Source organism: Crassostrea angulata, chromosome 4 (assembly GCF_025612915.1).
Source record: "Crassostrea angulata isolate pt1a10 chromosome 4, ASM2561291v2, whole genome shotgun sequence".
Taxonomy (NCBI): Eukaryota; Metazoa; Mollusca; class Bivalvia; order Ostreida; family Ostreidae; genus Magallana; species Magallana angulata.
Genome location: NC_069114.1, coordinates 25149535 through 25170924, shown reverse-complemented (window position 1 = coordinate 25170924; position 21390 = coordinate 25149535). Strand labels below are relative to the sequence as shown.

Sequence of the window (21390 nt, the reverse complement as noted above, 5' to 3'; positions counted from 1 at the left end):
GATATACATTTATGGATGACAAAATTCTGTTTTCTAAATTTGGATTTATGTTGGAAATACACGTTTCAACATTTTTTCAGTTTTCTTTGTTTAATGCCCAGTTGGATATTTGAATATCCAACTGATTGACGGTTGGATATTAAAAATATCCAACTCCTATCAGTTGGATATTTATATATCCAACACCTGCTGGTTGAATAGTGAAAATAAACGTTGACTAAATACAATGGGTGACGTCGTAGAAGTTTTTTAACGTACAGTTATGTATCCAAGCAATGTAATGATTTTATCATGTGTTGCGTAATTAGGGGTTATTAGGGGCCAAAAGTCCAGAATTTTGATCACATTTATCTCCGAAAGGAAAAATATTTTGAAATGCAGTATAGAAGAAAAGATGCTCAGAATGATGTATTAAATCATATGCAATTTTCAAATTTTCGTTTAACGGCCCCTATAAGGAGTTAAACGATCGGCCCCTAAAATGTTCTTTCCCTTATATCTCAAGAACGGTAACGAATTTTTAAACAGTTGTTGAACAAAATGGGTTTGGATTTAAATGACCTTTTATTTGATAACAAGAAAAAGGGGCTGGCCCCTCAAATTAGGGGACCAAAGGGCTCTAAAAAATAATTAAATTTTGTCTGGGTGGTAACTTAGATACCTTTTGACATTAAGACTTCAAACTTGGAACGTAGGTAGATGGTATTGAGAAAAAGTGCACGCCATCAAAAATTTTGACCTTGACCTATTATCTTCTTCAAGGTCAAGCGTTTTATAAAAAATATAGTCCGGACCATAACACAAGACTCCTTAATCATACAATTTTTTAACTTGTATCATACATAGATGGTATTTAGTCCAGTTCAACCTTACCAAAATTTTTGACCTTGACCTAAACAATTTATTTCAAGGTCAAATCAGAAAAAACTTCATTGTTCACCTCCTAAATATTCTTTGACAGAAGGACTTCAAACTTTACACAAAGAACAATTATAATACACTGAGGTGTACTATTGATTAATATTTGACCTTGACCTTGTTTTACTTAAGGTCAAATTAAGAAAAAATTAATTAAATTTTGTCTGGGTGGTAACTTGGATACCTTTTGACATTAAGGCTTCAAACTTGGAACATAGGTAGATGGTATTGAGAAGGAGTGCACGCCTCCATAATTTTTGACCTTGGCCAATCTTGTGTCTCAAGTTAATTCATTTTCTAAACTGTATCATATATGGATGATATCTAACATATAGCTGACTTCATTCTTTTTCACTTTTTAAATTTGCCCCATATTACAATCCTTGGGGAGAAGGGGAGACATGTGGGTTTTTTTGTATAAAAAAACAATACCCACTAGTTTATTTTTATTTTATGCATGTATGCACCGTATAGATTTTTCTTTGTAAAATATTTTTTGAAGAGTGAATTTCAGAATTCTTGATATCACCATTATGTTCTCAAAAGACGAGGTGACCAGAAAGTACCAGCTATATACATGTACATGTATGGAAAATTATTTTGCTGATCGAACTTTATAACAGAAGAAAAGTCGCTTGTTAGTTGAGACATATATTACGTGCGAGTTGACGGTGATCCAATTCGCATTTTGATACTAGTAATTTTAAATTCTTATCTTATGATCGTTGCAACAATAGCATAACAAAAAGTCTGATTAAGTGTCCACCAATAAAGCTGTGTTTACACAGGCAACACGTAGCAACTCTTATCGTGTATATTGTCTATTCTGGTATTTGACATACTAGTATTTGTATGTTCTGAAATAATCCTCATATGAGGGAAATAAAGTATGAATGTTGTAACGTGCTTTGCGAATTAAAATTGGTCAACGATACATGTATTTGCTATGTAAGTGTTTATTTATCATTGTTTTTACTTTTGATATCAAAACTTCAAAATTTTATTACTGAAAGGGAAACGCTTTTATGCCTAAACGTTGTTTTCTTCTGTCCATCTCCCTAAAGAGAAAACTGTATATGTCCTTATCTGAACCCTTGTAAAATATTGAACACGCATACGATTTCATCGGATTGCTCATATAAACTTAAATAAACTTAAATAGTTACAAACACATTTTATGAGATGGCACAAACCCAGACAGAAATGAACTTCGATTAAAGTAGGTGCAATATAATAGGTAAACGGCACCTGTTACCTAGATCTCCAGATCGTTCACGTTTATTTCGACGGACTACTGGATCAATAATTTAAAGATACAATGAAGCGCATTGAAGTGGTAAAAATGTTTGTTTAAATGGAATATTCTAAACTTTGTATCGAACGTCAATTTTTACATAGGACACGTCTATTTATTTTATAACGAGGAAAACAGTATTCGTAACAATGCTTTCTGAACCGCTCATCTTCTAAACAACATAAGCAGGGCTGCGGACCCTGGAAGTGTGGACACAAGCTGAATCTCGATATTTTCTCCGTATATGTTTTCCATGCCCGTGCATATCCCAGTCCCCTAAACAAGCTGCGAACACAGCAACAAATGCAGAAGATCGAAGAAGACGAAGAACGTAGCTTACCCCTCTAAAACGAAAAACTGAAACATGTGCATATATGTTGTAAAAAAAACTTTTCTTTATTTGCAATACAGTACATCTAACAAAAAGTTCAAAACACAAAGTTACTAAAAATATTCTTATTTTGAACAATATCATTGTTTCTGAACATAGTTGGAAAGAAAGAAAGAAAGAAAGAAGAAAGAAAGAAAGAAAGTTTGTGTTTTTGTTTATGTGTATAGTGTGTGAAATTCCTGCTTATGTAGAAGAGGGGCGGTTCCAAAAGCATTGTGACGAATACTGTTTTCCTCGTTTCAAAAGAAATGGGTGTGTCTTATGTAACAATTGACGTTCGATACAAAGTTTAGAACATTCCTTTCAAACGAACGTTTTTACCACTTCAATGCGCTTCATTGTAACATTTAAATAAAAAGTGTTGGGACGGGACTTCTACATTCAGCATTGTTGAAGTTTGTTTCAAAGGACATTGTTATCCTCCATGATGTTGCGCTCGAAAGTAAGGCAAATACTAAAAGATTTTACTTTTAAATACTTCTACATGTACATTACTAATTCATTCTTCAGTCGAGGGGGAAGCTAAATATGACGATGAAAAAAAAGTAAATTTGTATTTTTAGATATACATGTATGTTTAATATTATGATCCTGTTTTTACACCATGTGCGCAAACTGATTATTTTTTTTCCAGTATTATCTTTATGCGACGTATATCAGGTGTAAGACGGGTTTGCTTACGCTATGTATACTTTTTTTTTTAAAAAATAATATAGGCACACTATTCCCCGGGATAACTTATTTCGCACTCAAATGTAAAGGCTGAATTTTAATGTGAAGAAGATTTGTACGGTACTCCGAATAAAAATAGCGTGCGTATTGACTCTTTCAATTTATTAGTACTGGTATTTTACCGTTGCTAATTAACCAAACAATCCAAACAATTTAATTCTGGTATATATATATATATATATATATATATATATATATATATATATATATATATATATATATATATATATATATATATATATATCATGGAAGCTCTGAGAGTCATGTCAAGGATCATAGAGCAAGTTTCAACAAAGCTAAATACATGTAAACTGGACCTTATTGAACACAGACTCAGTGAACTGGAAAGGAATGTCGGAAACGTAAACACAGAATTGAAAGACATGAAGGCCAAGGTCAACGGAGTCGAAGAAAGTGTGGTATTTATTAACAAGCAGTATGAAGATCAAACAAAAGAAGTATTGGCTGTTAAAAAATCTGTCTGTGAAATAACAAATGTTAACGAAAACATCCTCAAAGAGTTGAGCCTTGTGAAATCGGAATTCGAGAATTTAAACGAACGCCACTTAGACCTTCAAACACGTTCGATGATAGATAATCTTATCTTTGAGGGAATCCTCGAAACGCAAGAGGAAAACACAGAGGAGGTCTTAAGAGAATTCTTAAAATCAGAAATGGGCATAACGGAAGAGCCACAATTCCAACGAGTGCATAGACTGGGGAAAAGAGTGCAGGGACGTCACCGGCCAATTATAGCGAAATTCGTCTTATTCAAAGAGAGAGAAAAGGTCAGAAAAGCTGCTCCATCCAAACTTGTTGGAAAACCATTTGGAATTAATGATCAGTTCCCAAAGGAAATCAACGACCGCAGAAAACTGTTATACCCTCATTATAAACAAGCAAAACGTCTCGGAAAAAAGGCTGTGCTGATTGCAGATAAACTTTTCGTGAATGGGACAGAAATCCCCCTTTCCTCGATCCACAACCCAGTGTCAACACAGCGCACTGACCCGGATACCGCATACGGACCACGCCAATCCGCAACGCGCAGCGCAAATCGACATGAAACCCGTTTTGCGACCACGCGCCGTTCGGGATACCAAAGAGAGCAACCGAGCGGGAATGTAAACAACGAAAACGAAACCACCGAATGTAACTCTCTCACATCTTCGGACACTTCTTATGCGAGGATTGTTTCTATCAATGTTTGCGGTCTAGCTTCTAAGCTCCGAAATCCTGAGTTTGTTGATGTTATTAGCAAATATGATATAATCTGCCTCACAGAGACAAAAACAGATAAAGCTGACAATATTGATATCCCAAATTTCAGTGTATTCAGCAAACATAGATCAAATCTGTCATTTCGGAAGTCTGGTGGTATTGTAGTCTATATTAGAGATTCTTTATCCAAATTCTGTAGCATTATTAATAACGCAAGTGACAATATATTATGGATTAGAATAGAAGGTAAAACATTTAGTATTAAGAAACGTATTTTGATGGGAACTGTTTATATACCGCCATCAAACTCCAGATTTTCATCAGTTGAAATTTTTGACGATATTGAGAATGAAATTTTTAACTTGTCCAAAGAAAATGATTGTATATGTTTATTAGGTGACTTTAATAGAAGAGTATCCACATTGAGAGATTTTATTGATGTTGATGATTCTCTATCACATTTTTGTAACAGTGCTGACAATAACAGTAATTTTGATTGGGCTGTTGATCAAATAGACCTAGAAGCAATTGAAAAATATGGTTTTTCCATAGAAAGGAAATCTAAAGATAACATTGTTAACTACTATGGAAAAAAACTTATTGATATTTGTTAACATTGTAATATTATAATACTTAATGGTAGATCCATGGGTGACCAAAATGGTGAGTTTACATGTAAACAATCAAGTGTCGTAGATTATTGTATTTCAAACACTGAGTTTTTAAGATATGTGTAGGAGTTACAGATTTATTAATTATGAAATTAATAAATCTATAAATAAAAGTAATTATTTTATCGATAATTAAAGTAATATAATTATGTTTTAATTATTGTATAAATAAACTTATAACTTAATACTAAAGTATATAATAAAATCTTTAATAAACTTAAAAATCTGGTCATGGTCAATTGAATAGAACAGGCAGCTATCTTGACCATGGTATAAATTGCCTTTTGGTTGTAATTAAGGTTCTGGCCAAGTATATAATGTATCTAGGTATTCAATTGGTTTTTAGTTTTGTCTTCTTTGATTTTATTGGTTGTTGATATTTCCCTCCAAATTCTTGGAGCTGGTTTGTCATATTTCTTTGTCACATCAAAGAGAGTGGAGGTGTTTTCGTAATCTGAAAGCTGACTTTTGAAACGTAACAAACTCTACCTCTTGGTAAGTTAACATTACTTATTCTAATAATTTGATTAATAGTTATACATTTCATTAACAGTGAATTCTATAATTTTGCCAAATTAAAACAATAGCTCATGCACAGTAAGAGTGAATGATTTTGTGAGATATCAACTTTTTAATAGATAAGAATAACATGAATATGTTCACTGTTTTTATCCCTTTATATTGTGAACATAAGTACAAGTTTATTAATGTAAACTTTACAATAATTTGTAGTTGCCATACCAGATAGTACACTGTACATACCATAGAGTTATAATACTGTACAAGAGCGCATTCCCATTGAATGGTATGTTTAACTGTGTTTTATGATTTAAAATAATATAGTGATGTCTTTATCTGTTTATAGACATTACAGATGAATATCATTGTAAACCTATTTTTAGATACATGAATTGATACATAACGTAATTCATACATGTATAATGGATTAATGTAAAGAGTTGTTCCCCTTTAGCGCAACTTGCTCCTATTGTAATATTTTTATGCCGTATATTTATATTGTTGTTATTCATTGTAGGGCTATTCATTTGTTTACCATCTATCTTAATAAATATTGGAGATGCCCAGAACCCTAACAGGCGTTGTTTGATTATTTCAACATTCAACAAATATACCCCCTGTTACATTTGGCGCCCACCTTGGGACATCTCCGCGCCACAACCATCAAAAGAAATTCTGAGGATATCGGGACTACCATGGGACTACTACACTAGCTGTATACAACGGAATCCGCAACCATGCGTACCCCAGTCCGTTATCCATTATCCTTGTGAATACCAGTGACCCGTTCATCCAAGCGTGATTTTGTGTTCACTGAAATGTATATGCTTGTGTTGTGTTGTCATGTGATATTTGTGTAGTATACATATCAGCTGATCGGTGAGTGTTTAAACTGTTTATATTGAGCTCAGGTACTTGGAAGTTTTTGAATAAGAAACAATTCTGTAACTCAATATTTTTTTTGAAATCGCAATTGTTTAGAAATCGGTGTGCACAATATTTTTTTCTTTAAACCATATTAGTTTAGTTAAGTTATTTGTCATTATTACATTTGGGTACCCGCTAAGTAGTTTATATGTGATATATTTATTTGCTGTATAATATCTATTGCGTGAGTAAGATTGGTAAGTAAGGTTTCCAAGCCGCACTGCTAAATTACCCGTCAACAAACATCCCTGGTTACTAACCATGTAGTTTTAATAGTAAAATTCACTACTGATTCTTTTGATTTCGACAATAAGACGAAAGTTTGGTATTCTTCGGTTTGTTCAATATTCTGAGTTGGTTAGACGAGTTCAGTTATCATCATTTTCATAGTATTGTGTATTGGTGTTTAGTCAGTTTGTCAGATATCTTGTATTAGTAACAGTTGTTTGATGTAGTGAAAAGTTGTTAAAAGTTATTATAACTTTAAAAAAAAAAAGGTAAATAATCTGCCTATAAAACTTTAAATGTAGGTTAAATTCCGTCGGGTTCGGTTACGATATTTGCATCGCGATCGGTTTTGTTTACTTTATTGCGCAATCCGATCGAGCTCGAAGTTCGTAAAATTAATTTTGCAAGTTAACCGGAAGTCATTTTAGACAACGTGAATTAGTAAACAAATTTTGATATTTCTTGGATTTACCTGTCTTTGTAGTCATTCATTTACAAAGGTGAACCTATAAGTTTATTCAAGTAAGTGTCACAACTTTATTTCTTTTTCAGGTCATTTTATTTCAGAATAAATTTGAATTTGATAAGTATTTGAACAATATCAGTCAGCTGATTGATTGTCGTACACTGAATTGTATCACTGTGCAACATACTTGATTATAGCAAAGCTCCCTATGTGTTTATAGTTCCTAGAGTGAACTACCCACTTATTGCTCTATATTAAGACTTTGCTAGATCACTGCAATGTGAAAAACAAAGGTGACCCATGTTTGATAGTTCTGTTATGAACTCCCACCTGTAAACATTTCAGTATATCTAAACTCTGAGAGTTCAAGTTGAACTGCTCTCCCATATCAATCATTGCATTGTTGTATTATATTTTACTTATATCATTATTGTCCAATATGCCGCGTACTCAAGGAGATGAAGAGCAGGAACACGAGGAAGGTAACCCACCTGAGGCAAAAGGTGAAAAGGGTGCCACAGCTGGTGGTTTATCAGAGAAAGATATGACAGAATTATATGCTACTTTAGACAAAATAAAGATTAAACCAGATAACTTCATTTAGTGGTTAACAAAGCAGGCAGAGGAGGAAAAGAAGCCTAAAATTCCAATTCCACCTAAAACTCCTGTAACATTGTCACGACACTTACCACCAACGCCACAATCAGATAACAGCTATAAAGTACCATTGAGAATTTCATTCTTCTCAGGCGAAGAGAAAGACTCATACGACTTATGGAAATATGAGGTCATTTGTCTCATGAAGGAATCTCATTCTGAACAGTCTATTCTTCAAGCTATTAGAAGGTCTGTAAAAGGTGAAGCAGCCAAGGTTATTATGAGATTAGGAGTTGGTGCTAATGTGCAAGAAATTCTGTCAAAGTTAGACAGTATCTATGGAAACGTGTTGGAGAAAGAGGATATTTTGGCTGAATTTTACAGCGCTAAGCAAAGGGATGATGAGACTTGTTCTGCATGGAGTTGTCGCCTTGAGGAAATTTTATGTAAAGCAATGAAGATGGGCAAAGTGCAGGATCAGGCTGCAAACGAAATGCTACGAACTATGTTTTATAAAGGTTTGAGGCAAGACCTTAAGGATATCAGTGGACACTTATACCACTCTATTACTGATTTTGACGAGTTACGGGTAGAAATCCGGAAAATTGAAACTGAGCATCCAGTTCAGAGCAGATCTAAGCCAAAACCTGCGACAGTAAAATCGGGTATATCTCAGGTAGATTCAACAAGTACCCTGGATACTAAGTTTGAAGATCTTCAGGCTCAGATTAATCAGATGAAGACATCTTATTCATCTTACTATAGGCCCCCCTCTTATGGTTTTAATAACTACAGGGGTAGACCATCCTTCCAAAGAGGACAGAGAGGTTTCTCAGGACATGGTAGAGGATACACTCCCAGGATGCCTGAGCCGAGGATCACTGATGTAGATCCAAGACAACAGATGCCTCCAAGCACTAATAGCACTGTCTGCTATAGATGTGGACAGGAAGGTCACATAGCCATTGGATGCAGAGTTCGGATAGATCACAGAAGGAATTTAAACTACAGACGGCCGACTTCCGGGGACAAGGGTCCGGCCGGCATCGATATGGTCCCATCAACTCGCAAATAGTAGGAACAGCCAATGAAGTTCAAGTGGCTATTAATGGAGTATCATGTTTAGCACTGCTTGATACAGGTGCAACAGTATCTACAATATCCCAAACATTTTATGTACAGAATCTGCAGGGTAAGACAGAACTGCATGCATTAGAAGAGCAGATTGATATTGAGTGTGCAGATGGGCAGATGATGCCTTACTTGGGATTTGTAATTGTAGACTTATCCACTTATGGACTTTCAACATTGGAAGTATTGAGACAGTGTATGTTTTTGGTTGTTCCGGATAGTCAGTACAATGCTAAAGTACCTGTTCTGATTGGAACAAATATTTTAAACTATTTGCTAGAAGTTACCCGATCAGAGCATGGCTCTCGATTTTTACAAGATGCTGACTTGCACACATCATGGTACTTAGCTTTTCGATGTTTAACTTTGATGGAGAAACAGCTTCAGAGGAATAGAAGTCGACTCGCGATTATGAAGTCAGCAGAATCTTCAAGAATCATCATACCACCCAGTGGTCGAGTGGTTATACATGCTTACCTTGACAGGAAGATTCCTTACCACAGAGTTCTAGCTATGCTGCATCCGACACACAAGTCTTCCATTCCAACTGACCTGGATATAACTCCAACTTTACATTACTATGATTTTGAAGAGTCTAGTATTATCCCAATAGAGGTAAGTAATGTAACAATGCAGACCGTGTCAGTCCCCCCTAAAGGACTTTTATGTGAAATGCAGCCAGTTTCTATCGCAGATACAAAGCTGAACCGAGTTCTCAAATGAAGTGTATACATAAATAAGGTAAGTATTTCAGATTCCCTCACTGATTCTGAGAAACAAGAATGTCAAGGTCTTATTGCAGAATATCAAGACATTTTTTCAACAAGTTCTATTGACATTGGTAGTACAGACAAAGTACACCATCATATAGAGTTGACAGATCCTACTCCTTTTAAGCAGAAATATCGGCGTATACCCCCAGCAATGATAGAGGAGGTTAGGCAGCAAATACAGGAACTTTCAGCTGCAGGAATTATAAGGCCGTCACACTCGCCATTCTCATCCAATGTCGTTTTGGTAAAAAAACATGACGGATCATTGAGAATGTGTGTTGACTACAGACAGTTGAATCAAAGGACAGTAAGAGATAATTACGCCCTGCCCAGGATAGATGAAATCCTGGATTCACTGTCTGGGAACAAATATGTCACCGTTCTGGATATGAAATCTGGTTATCACCAGATTGAAATCATAGAAAAACACAAGCAAAGAACAGCTTTCACTGTGGGGCCATTAGGTTTTTTCGAATTTAATAAGATGCCTTTCGGACTCGCTAATGCCCCAGCAACATACCAACGGTTGCAGGAACAGTGTTTAGGTGATCTTCATTATAAGACTTGTTTCATTTACTTAGATGATGTAATCATCTTTTCTAAGACTGTTGAAGAGCACCTTGATCGACTTAAGCAAGTCTTTGAGAGATTTAGAGACTTTCGATTGAAATTGTCTCCAAAGAAATGTTCTTTCTTTATGAAAAGGGTAAAGTACATAGGCCACATTGTCACTGAAGATGGGGTACAAGCAGACCCTGAGAAAGTAGACAAAGTGAGAGATTGGCCTACACCTAAATCTCCTGAAGATGTTCGGCAGTTCCTCGGCTTTGCAGGGTATTATAGGAAATTCATTCAAGATTTTTCCAAGATTGCCCGCCCTTTAATTAATATAATGGCAGTTGGGAAGAAGCCTAGAGGAAAACAAAAGTTGCCAACATCTACTTGGAATTGGGGACCAAGTCAGGAGAAGGCCTTTGCTCTACTGAAGGAGAAATTAACTTCAGCGCCAGTACTTGGTTATCCCGAGTTCAATTCCCCATTTGAGCTTCATACAGACGCTTGTCAAAGTGGCATAGGGGCAGTCCTGTACCAGGAACAGGAATGTGTTAAAAGGGTCATAGCATATGCTAGTAGGGGACTTAGTAAGTCAGAACGAAATTACCCAATTCATAAGTTGGAATTTCTTGCATTAAAATGGGCGATTACAGAGAAGTTCTCTGATTATCTGACAGGTCAGACTTTTTCTGTTTTTACTGACAATAATCCCCTCACATATGTACTGACATCAGCTAAGCTTGATGCAACTGGGCACCGTTGGGTTGCAGCTTTGTCATCCTATAACTTCAGCATCACATACAAACCTGGTTAGTCAAATACTGATGCTGACCTGCTATCTAGACTGACATCTAAGATGGAGACTTTGGATGGAGATACAGTCCGAGCAGTTATGGATGAAAAGCAGCCCTACATTGAGAACCTTCTGTATGCCAGAAATTACAGACTACTGATATACTGGAGAAGTTTGACAGACATATCGATCTTAAGCAAATCCAGAGGGAAGATCCTGTTATCTCCACTATTATAGACTATATCAGACAAGGAAAGAGACCCCCAAAGAACTCAGCCAATAGTGAGACTGAAGCTATTTTACATCAAAACTTTAAGAAATTAGAGTTGGAAGACAACCTTCTAGTCAGGGTGACACAGAGAGATGGAGTTGTACAGAAGCAGTATGTTGTGCCATGTGCATACAGTCAGTTGATTCTACAGTATTTGCACAACAATATGGGTCACCCTGGCCGAGACAAGACAATAGCTTTAGTCAGAGAAAGATTTTATTGGCCTAGGATGTATCCAGACATAGTGAAGTGGATAAATGACTGTGGAAGATGCATAAAAATTTAAGACACCTGATAATCAACGAGCATCCCTTGTTAACATCACAACAACAGAACCCTTGGAGTTGGTATGCATGGATTACTTGACAGTGGAACCATCAAAAGGAAACATCCAAAATATATTAGTCATGACAGACCATTTCACCAAGTTTACCATTGCAGTGCCAACTAGGAATCAAACTGCAAGAACAACTGCAGAGGCCATTTTTAATGAGTTTATTGTGCATTATGGATTGCCAAGAAAACTTCACTCAGATCAAGGAGCCAACTTTTGTAGTAACATCATTAAGGAACTATGTCAAATAACCGGAATTTCAAAATCAAGAACCACTCTTTACCATCCCATGGGAAATGGAATTACAGAAAGATTTAACCGTACTTTAATTTCAATGCTAGGAACTTTAGATCCGGAACAGAAACATAATTGGAAGAAATACATTTATCCATTGGTACATGCCTACAATTCAACTATTCATGATTCAACAGGTTATTCTCCCTACTTTTTGATGTTTGGAAGAGACCCAATTCTGCCCATAGATTTAGTTTTTGGTTTAAACAGAAATAAGGTTAAGAACTCAACAACTTCAGCATATATAGAGAACATGAAAGATAGACTCCAGAGTGCATATCAGAAAGCACAGACAGCGATAAAGAATTCCCAGGAAAAACAGAAGTCTAACTATGACTCTAAGATCAGAGGAGTTTCTTTAAAAGAAGGTGATAGGGTTCTCGTTCGTGTTGTCAAGTTTGATGGAAGACATAAGATTCAAGACAGAGGGGAAGATCATCCGTATTATATCATCAGTCAGCCTAACAGAGATATCCCAGTTTTCAAAGTCATGAGAGAGGATGATCAAGGGAAAGAAAGAGTTCTTCATAGGAATCTTTTGCTCCCTATTGGATCAGAGTTGACTTCTCCTGTTCCAGCACCTAGGCTTAGGAAAAAGAAAACTGAGGTTGAGGAATCCATCCATCATCAGGTAGATTCTGATGATGACAGTATTTATCTGACAGGGGAATACCCTGTACAGAACGAAGATACGTCTGAGGATGGAAGCATTCCCACTTTAACTGGTGACGATCAGGAAAGTGCGGAGTGCCTGGAGGAAGGATCAAGGGAGGACGCTCCTAATCAGAACACAGAGGCATCTGATGATCCTGATACCAGCAGTAGCAGTAGCAGTAACAATAGTAGTATTTCAGGAGTTCTTGATGATACTCAGGATGAAATACACGATGATGATACTGATGATGATGATCAGAATATCCCAAGAAGGTCAACAAGAGTTAGACAAAAGCCAAAATGGATGGAAAACTTTGTATGCAGTCAGTTAGCATACCAACCATCCAAATGGAAAGAGAAAGTGTTATGCTTTAAGGAAATGGCATCTGAATTGAAAGAAATGGACAAAGAAATGTCAAAAGAGTTTTTAAAAATGTTTATCAAGAAATTTTGATTGTATTGTTTTCAGATTTATATATGTGATTGTATTTTTTTTGCAGACTCAGAATTGGTAAGTCTCCTTTAAATGACGTGGAAGTGATTTTAAAAGGAGGGGGAGTTTGTAGGAGTTACAGATTTATTAATTATGAAATTAATAAATCTATAAATAAAAGTAATTAATTTATTGATAATTAAATTAATATAATTATGTTTTAATTATTGTATAAATAAACTTATAACTTAAAACTAAAGTATATAATAAAATCTTTAATAAACTTAAAACTCTGGTCATGATCATTTGAATAGAACAGGCAGCTATCTTGACCATGGTATAAATTGCCTTAGGGTTGTAATTAAGGTTCTGGCCAAATATATAATGTATCTAGGTATTCAATTGGTTTTTAGTTTTGTCTTCTTTGATTTTATTGGTTGTTGATATTTCCCTCCAAACTCTTGGAGCTAGTTTGTCATATTTCTTTGTCACATCAAAGAGAGTGGAGGTGTTTTCGTAATCTGAAAGCTGACTTTTGAAACGTAACAAACTCTACCTCTTGGTAAGTTAACATTACTTATTCTAATAATTTGATTAATAGTTATACATTTCATTAACAGTGAATTCTATAATTTTGCCAAATTAAAACAATAGCTCATGCACAGTAAGAGTGAATGATTTTGTGAGATATCAACTTTTTAATAGATAAGAATAACATGAATATGTTCACTGTTTTTATCCCTTTATATTGTGAACATAAGTACAAGTTTATTAATGTAAACTTTACAATAATTTGTAGTTGCCATACCAGATAGTACACTGTACATACCATAGAGTTATAATACTGTACAAGAGCGCATTCCCATAGAATGGTATGTTTAACTGTGTTTTATGATTTAGAATAATATAGTGATGTCTTTATCTGTTTATAGACATTACAGATGAATATCATTGTAAACCTATTTTTAGATACATGAATTGATACATAACGTAATTCATACATGTATAATGGATTAATGTAAAGAGTTGTTCCCCTTTAGCGCAACTTGCTCCTATTGTAATATTTTTATGCCGTATATTTATATTGTTGTTATTCATTGTAGGGCTATTCATTTGTTTACCATCTATCTTAATAAATATTGGAGATGCCCAGAACCCTAACAGGCGTTGTTTGATTATTTCAACATTCAACAAATATACCCCCTGTTACATATTTTACACAATGTGAGAATATAACCTTTTTCCTCATTTTTATCTGATGTTCATAACCCTATAGAGATAGTATTGGCACTTGAAAGACAGCACAGCACTGAATCCATATATCAACAAAAGCCAACACAAGAAATTGCTAAACAATGGAATCCCGAAAAAGTTGAAGTATATCATAACTATATAGAAGATAAAGTAGATATTGTAAAATCATTAGAAAATGAACTAAGTAACACTATGCTTGAAAACATATTACTTGAATTTATTGATAATATTGTTGAAAAGATTAGTGATGTACTGGTCGAAAGTGCCAAAAATGTATTCGGTAGAAAGCCAGTTCTTACAAATACAAATGAATCATTCAATGTCAAATATAAGAAACCATGGTTTACTCGGGACTGTAAGAATGCTCGACAGAATTATAGAAAAGCGAAAAGGTTGTACAAAAAATTTGGTGGAGATATTTTTAAAAGTGACTTGTATGAAAAAGAAAAATTGTATAAAAAAGGTTGAAAAATGCAAATGTAACGCATAGAGTAGAAATGAAAAAAAAAACTTTTTAGTTTAAGAACAAATAATCCTAGAGAATATTGGAAAATTTTGAATACAAACACAGATAAGAAAAGATGTAATGCAAATTTATATGACCTTTTTACTTTTTATCAGGATTGTTGTAACAAGAACTATAATGAACAAGAAGAGTCAAATAACAATGTATTTTCTCTTGATGAACTTAATATGTTATCTGATATTAATCTTAATATTGACATTAACCAACCAATAACTTGTGAAGAAATATTTAAGGGTATCAATATGTTGAAAAATAACAAAGCTTGTGGTGATGATAGAATTTTTAATGAATATATCAAAAGTACCCAAGATTGTATGTTGAATTTATATACTGTATTGTTTAACAAAATATTTGATTCTGGTGTTATACCCACACAGTGGGTTAGTGGTAACATTATACCTGTTTATAAGAATAAAGGGGATAGTACAGAACCCCAAAATTATAGACCAATTACACTCTTGAGCTGTCTTGGAAAATTATTCACTGCTATCGATATCATTAATGAAAGGTTAAACAAATATGCTGACAATGTTCAACTCATTTTAGAGAACCAAGCAGGTTTTCGTAGGGGTTATAGTACAATAGATAATATTTTTTCATTGTATTCTCTTATCGAAATCTTCAAATTGCATAAGATGAAATTATATTGTGCGTTTATAGATTTTGAGAGAGCATTTGACTCTGTTTGGCACATTGGTTTATGGAACAAGGTATTATCAAACAATATTGATGGAAAATGTTTTAAAATTATTACTAATATGTACAAAGGTATTAAGTCAAAAGTTCTGGTTAATGGATTAAGCTCGGAATTTTTTGAATGTACAGTTGGAGTACAACAAGGGGAAAATTTATCGCCTTTTTTATTTTCACTATATTTAAATGATCTTGTGGAGTATCTTTATATAAACAATGTCAGAGGTTTGTCACGCTTGTCTGATAACATTAAGAAAGATCTTAATCTTTATTTAAACCTTTTTGTCTTATTGTATGCAGATGATACCATCTTATTGTCAGAAAATCCAGAAGATTTTCAACACTTACTCAATGTTTTTTCTAGATATTGTAAAAAGTGGCGTCTTAAGGTTAACAGTCAAAAAACTAAAGTTGTAATATTTGGTAGAGGTAAACAAACCAACTTTTTTACTTTTGAAGGTTCCCAATTAGAAATTGTTAACAACTTTAAATACCTGGGTGTTACTTTTTGTAAAAGCAACTCTTTTAATCTTAATGTTAAAGAACTGTTTGATAAAGCTACTACAGCAATGTATGGTGTTATTTGGAAGTGCAGAACCCATAATCTAACAATTGATTGTAAAGTAGACATGTTCGATAAAATTATCAAACCAATATTATAATATGGATGCGAAGTCTGGGGTTTTCATAACACTAATCTCCTTGAAAAATTACATTTAAAATTTTGTAAACATATATTGAACTTGAGAACCTCAACTCCAAACTTTATGGTATATGGGGAACTTGGAAGATACCCCTTAACAATTAATGTTAAAGTTAGAATGATTTCCTTCTGGGGTAAATTAGTCAATTTCCAGAACTCAAAATTGTCAGCAAAACTTTTTAATGTATTGAAGAATTTTAACAACCCATGGTGCGAAGCCATTAAGAAAACTTTAAATCAATGTGGATTGACATATATATGGTATCAAAACACAATAAACATACCCTGGTTAAAATCTAAAGTATACAATATTTTATTAGACCAATGTAAGCAATCATGGTATAGTGAGGTACATAATTCTCCAAAAGGTTTAAATTATAGGATTTTTAAAAAGTCACTGGATTTTGAAAAGTATTTATTGACTTTGCCAACACAATTATGTAAGAAATATTGTAACTTTAGAACTGGTAATGCTAAATTACCTATTGAGATAGGTAGATGGTTTAATATTCCTAGAGAAAACAGAATTTGTAAACTATGTACCTGCAATGAAATAGAGGATGAATTTCACTACCTTTTCAAATGTACTGATGTATATATATCCAATTCAAGGGTTAGATGTTTACCAAAATATTTCATAACAAATCCAAATGTTGTAAAATTTGAAAAACTGTTTAATGTCACAAACATAAACCAACTTACCAATATTTGTAAATTATTAGATACTATATTTGAGAGAGTTAGCTCTCTTGGTTAAATTATATCTGTTATCCCTTCATCATGCCTGTACCATTGATTTTCATGTATTATATATATTGTAGTTTGTACATACTGTACTTATGTTTTTTCTCTACACTGTAAATTCAGTTATGAGAATAAAGTTCACTGTCATTGTCATTTTCATTGGTAAACACCCAGAAGTAATGGTTTCAAATTCGATATACATGAAACTGGAATCTGCAAACTTAAATTGTAATGTAAAGTTGATGTGTTTTTTGTTTGTTTGTTAATTAATTCTAACTGTTCTTGGTTTCTTTAAAGACTACAATTAGTTATCGGTACAAAATCGAAATCTAATGTTGTATTATCTTAAATAGCAGGCACGTAGCATCGTTTTTTATAGTGTGTGTGTGTGGGGGGGGGGGGGCAACCTCATATAAAAAAATCTTGACAAGCACAAAAAAATCGAATCCCAAAATCATGAAAGTCCTAATTCGGGGGTGTTGGGGTGTTACCAACTCCAATTTAATTCAGTTTTGTATAAGTATACTTAAGAAAAATGTTTGCTTCAAGAAAAAAAGGGGGCGGCCACGACAGTAGTGCCGGACTCGAAGCGGAGGGTTACAGCGGGAAAAGTGCTATTTCTCCTCCCCCGCGCTCTTCCCGACACGGCACGGCAGAACTGCTTTTCCTCGGGCCGGCCTGACACTTTAAAAGAGGTTTATATTTTTTCGATGGCAAAAATCTGCCAAACGTGATATCAAAATCCAAACTGCTCTTTTGAAAAGGTTTTAAACTTTTAAAAGAATGACCTTTTACGCTAAAGCAAACATTTAAATCTCAACATTGTAATTACATACTCAGTATAACAATTAAAAACCAGTGGAAGAAAAAACCTATCAAAAAATGCATACTCATTATTTTTGTTTACCTTAAAACCGTTAACAAATATTAATTGACTTGAAATAAATTGACTTGAAATATTAGACATTTTAATTTATATGTTAATTTTATCAAAATAAATTGGAATTGATTAAAGACATAGTATGGGTTTCGGACATGTATCAATTTCTTTTCCGGGCGATTTAAATGTCTATGGTAGGGACAAGGCGTTATATCTAACATAAGTAGTACTCTAATTTTTTTTGGTTACTTTTGCAAGTAAATTGTCTTTAAAGTGGTACTCACTATGGGCGATTGGTCGTGATTTGAATAAATGCCGTAGACTTTCATTTAGTTTGCATGGCTTTTGGTTGATTAAGATTGGCTTTCCCAAACTTCCAGTGCAGCGTTGATCGTTTGGTTGACACTTGTGAAAACCTTTCCGCTTTTGTAATACTAGTATGTTAATATTATCCAGTATTTTGGCAGGTACCCGGATACAGAGAAGGGTTGAATGTCTACCAAACGTTTACCTGTCCACGGACGGACTCGGCATGGACGTCGGCGTCCCTAAGGATGAACTGTAGTGTTGGAGGCGACCAACCGTTTAACCATTATTACTGTATCCCTAACGCCGAGAGGACCCATTTTGTAGAGTTTTGTTACGACAGAGCTAGTTTGAAGACCGAGAAAGGTGAGTCATTCAAAGCAATTTGTCAATTTATATAAATGGTATATATGCTATTTCGATTCTAAAAATGCTTCTATTTGACAAGGTTATATATTCTTCTTCTTCTTTAAATATTAACCGATACCAGGCAATTGCTGGGAATTAGGTGGAATAGGGTACATAAACCAAGTCGACTGCACGAACTTCGTCAAAGGATGCCCAGACTACACGTACTTGAGCGAACGAGTTTACAAATGTAAGTATACTATCTTCCCGTGATCTTTTTCTGATTTAAAAAAAAGAAATACTAAGTAATTGTTTCGAATTAGGTGGAATGGGTTATCTTAACAAAGTCGACTGCACGAACTTCGTCAAAAGATGTCCCGACTACAAGTATACATAGCAAACAAGTTTTTACATGTAAGAGTAAAAGTACATATGTAAGTACTATACTGAAGCAGTTTTGCGATTTTGGACCGCATATCTCATAAATTGACCATTGAGCTATCTTATTTTTAGCTCACCTGAGCTGAAAGCTCAAGTGAGCTTTTCTGATAACTTTTTGTCGGGCGTCCGTCTGTCTGTCTGTCCGTAAACCTTTTACATTTTACATTTTCGACTTCTTCTCAAGAACCATTGCGCCGATTTCAACCAAACTTAGCATAATGCATCCTTAGGTAAAGGGAATTCAAGTTTCTCAAAAGGAAGGGCCACACCTTCTTTCAAGGGGAGATAATTAAAAATCATTGAGGAGTTGTTGGTATTTTTAAAAAATCTTCTCATAAACAATTCAGACAGAAAGGCTGAAAGTTGTGTGGAAGCATCCTCAGGTAGTTAAGATTCAAGTTTGTTCAAATCATGATCTCTAGAGGTAGGGTAAGGCCACAATGGGAGGTCGAATTTTTACATAGGATTACATAGAATAAATCAATAAAAATCTTCTTCTCTGAAAATGATCTGTCAGGAAAGCTGAAACTTGTGTGGAAACATCCTCAGGTAGTGTAAATAAGTTTGTTCAAATCATGATCCTTAGTGGTAAGGTGGGGCCACAATGGGGATTGAATTTTTACATAGGAATGTATAGAGTAAATCGTTAAAAATCTTCTTCTCTGAACTGATCGGGTTGAAAAGCTGCAACTTGTGTGGAAGCATCATCAGGTAGGGAAGATTCAATTTTGTTCAAATCATGATCCCGGGGCAGGATGGTGCCACAATTGGAGGGGTGTCAAATTTTTAAATAGTAATATATAGTGAAAATCTTCTAAAACACACATTGTCTAGAAAAGCCTTAACATTAGTCAGTTCAGATGGCATTGATTAAAATTTGTCAAAATCATATTCTTCAGGAGTAGGGTTTAGCCACATGAGGTGGGGGTCCAATTTTACAAAAGAAAACAATTAAATTATTCACAAAAACACAAATGTTATTATGTATGGTTTTACTTATATGTTAACATTTAAACATATTGTTTATTCTTTAAAATTGTTTAGACTGTGGGCCCTGGACAATTCTTGAACTTCACAAGAGGTTCAAAGTTTGATGTAGGTGACATGTTGTGAATTTTGAATTTACAGGGGGGCAGTAAATACAAAATTAACAACATGATAACTGATTTTTTTTAAACAGGATCTAATATTGTACGACATTGTTAAGATATTTTGTATATGACTCCTTAAAGCTGATTTAATGCTCAGGTGAGCGATGTGGTCCACGAGCCTCTTGTTTACTAATGGAATACGGACAATAGAAGTAAGAGTTGACCAGTGCACGCGGTTTGAGGTCAAAGTTATATTTTTGTAATACGTATAAATGGGTAGAGTTCAGAAAATTGATAAAATACATAAGGAAAAAATGCAATTAAAATGATTTTTTTGTTTAAAATTTGTTTTTTTATCAGTAGTAAAAGTATCCTTATTTCATTCTTTTCACTATCTATTTTTTAATAAAATTTCGTCATGTCATATTTTAAAAAATGCATGGTCATTGTATATAATTTATTGGTTTTTCCAATAACATGAAAAGTAAATCATTATATTAGTTTTTCAAAAATAAATGATAAGCACTTCAATAGTAGATTAACTTTGCCACATCTAATAATTTAAAAAAAAAAATCGGTTTTTTTATTTATCATTTATCTATTAAGTTCCAGCTTGTCTAGATTTGAATTTTTCTGAACAATGTTTCAACGAGGAGCCTGGCTGCACAGTTTTGAAAAATTCTACAAAGTATGTACGATGTTGTTGGTGTTTCGTTTATCACATTCAATATGACTGCATTTGACTCTACTAGTAGACTGATGCTAACACAAAACACAATTTTTTTCTATTCAAAACAGATACTTAACACACATACGAATGGATTATCGTTTATTACATTCAATATGACTGCATTTGACTCTACTAGTAGACCGATGCTAACACAAAATAAAAATTTGTTTATTTAAAACAGACACTTAACACATAATTCATATTTTACCGAACAGCACTCTGGCAAGCAATCAGACCAATGCAGACACCTCTCTTCATCCTGGTCTTGTTGCATTGATTACCTGTGTTTTAACCACCGTAATACTTTTATTAGTGGTATATTTGGTTAAACGCATAGGCCCTGTATTATGTCCAGGTGTGTATAAAATATATAAATTAACTTTTTCTCATTTATTCTGAAAATTGCAAACCAATTTTTTATTAAATTATTTGGAAAAAAATATTCATTTTCAGAGAGAAATAGAAACGGAAA

The 21390-nt window shown here is 34.1% G+C and overlaps 1 long non-coding RNA gene across 1 annotated transcript; it reads left to right on the top strand.

Moving 5' to 3' along the window:
• The first annotated feature begins 2963 nt into the window (after positions 1–2963).
• LOC128181684 (uncharacterized) lies at positions 2964–20905 on the top strand. Its single transcript, XR_008243345.1, has 4 exons — positions 2964–3045; positions 18470–18674; positions 18799–18906; positions 20795–20905. It is a non-coding gene; the product is annotated as an uncharacterized LOC128181684 (long non-coding RNA).
• The last annotated feature ends 485 nt before the right edge of the window (positions 20906–21390 follow it).